Below are 1,885 nucleotides of genomic sequence, written 5' to 3'. Positions count from 1 at the left end.
CTTGCCCAGGTGACACAGGAGAGCACGGGATGCAGCCCCAGCCGGGGTGGGTGCAGGGGGCAAGGCACTGTCACCAGTTGCCAGCCAGCACAGGAGAGCATGGGATGCAGGCCCTGCCGAGCTGTGAGCAGGGGCTATGCCCTGCTACCACTTCCCCCCACATCCTACATCCCCCCACCCCCCTCCCCAAGTCCCACACCTCCTGCCCTGGCTGAGCAGCTCATCCCAGCCCCAGCCCCAAACCCTCCCTCCCCCATCTCCTTTCCCTCCCTCCTCCCCCAACCCCAACAGACTTACCAGCTGGAGGCAGCTGTGTCAGCCGCCTGCTTAATCTATGGCCGAATCTTTTCCAAATTGATTTGGATGGTTCGAATCGATTCAGGGCTTTTAATTGGTCTCCTGATTTGATTCAGATTTGGAGATTTGGTCCCCGAATCAGAACAAATCTCCTCCACAGCAAATCAGCTACCAAAGCTTCGCACAGCCCTACTTCCAGCTACATAGCCTTCTAGCTTAGCTCAAGCTGAAGAGAATCAAGCTTTTAGTTCTGGATATCCCTGTTTCAATTCACGGTGAGCAACCATCCCATTTGCAAGGCACTCGGTGTGACCTAAACTCAGTTGGGATCTTTAGTGCTAGCTTAACCCAAATAGGAGCCCAGGATCATCCTTCTCAATAAAACCCCCAAAAAAGGATTAAATGTTATAACCATGACTTTTTATTCCTTAAAAGTTTTATTTCACAAGTAATTCAGAAACAACCAAAAAGCTATTTTACAGTTCTGCATTTAGAAAAATGAAGAGTTTTACAAACAAAAAACATGGCCCTTTTAAAGCTCATGCAAAAAAACCCCCCAAATTACAATAAACTTTTGCACAAAAGAAGTAGTAAAATACATCGTTTTTCATAGAAAAAAGCAAATATATAAACTGGCCCTAAATATGTAGAATGCACAACCAAACAAACCTAAAGCACTGGAGACTTTCACTCAGGTGTCGGCTGAAGCACTACAGACTCCCTCAATGGACACCAGTGAAGAGGCATCATGCCACACGCCTGCTGTTGGAGATACACTGAAATAAAAACGGCCTCTGCTCAGAGAAGTGGTTTCAGTTCTCTGGAAAAGCAGCATACCTAACGGATGCCTTTTTACTGACAGTTGTGTGACCTGATGCCCCTTGTTACCATCACCTGCGTTGACCTGGCACTGGTTAGCCAGACTTGAAAAGGCTTTTGAGGCATTGATTCGGCAAGGTGTTTAACCGCATGGGCACCCTGTTTGATTTCCATGGGATTACCCACGTGCTTATAGCTAGGCACTTGCTTTACTACTATGTTGAACTGGATTTAAACGGGACATATTTGGTGACAAAAAAAAGACACACTGGACCTTTAAGCTGCGTTGAAGTGTATTCGGCTAAGAAATGCTTTGGTCAGACAGAGGTAAAAGAAAATCAGTAAATATTTGGTTAAAAATAAGGCGTATCCCACCAAAACATGGGTAATCTGGCATATATAGTTGAATCTTTAAGTGAAGTTATGCCATGAGCGCCCTACAGGAAGTGACCTCTCCTACGTACTGTAGAGGCGTTATTTAAATTAGTAGCACCCAGGATGTCAAAGAATGATTATGTATCAAAAACCACAATTTATCTGCTGTACAACAACATATACAATTAAAGACGCACGGATTTAAATTAATACCAGTTTCTGAGAATCCAAACCAGTTGGCTGAAGATAATTCAAGAATAGGAATATCATTTACTGCATGTATAAAAAGCATTTAGAATATAAAGTGTTAGGCTTTCCCCCCCTTTGCTCTGAAAGAAAGCTATATTCCAAGTTATTTCGATTTTCACAAGTCCTTCCTAGCAATTCTTCAATT

This window comes from Alligator sinensis, unplaced genomic scaffold (assembly GCF_000455745.1).
Source record: "Alligator sinensis unplaced genomic scaffold, ASM45574v1 scaffold228_1, whole genome shotgun sequence".
Taxonomy (NCBI): Eukaryota; Metazoa; Chordata; order Crocodylia; family Alligatoridae; genus Alligator; species Alligator sinensis.
The sequence above is the reverse complement of the archived record's forward strand: the minus strand, read 5'-3'. Positions refer to the sequence as shown.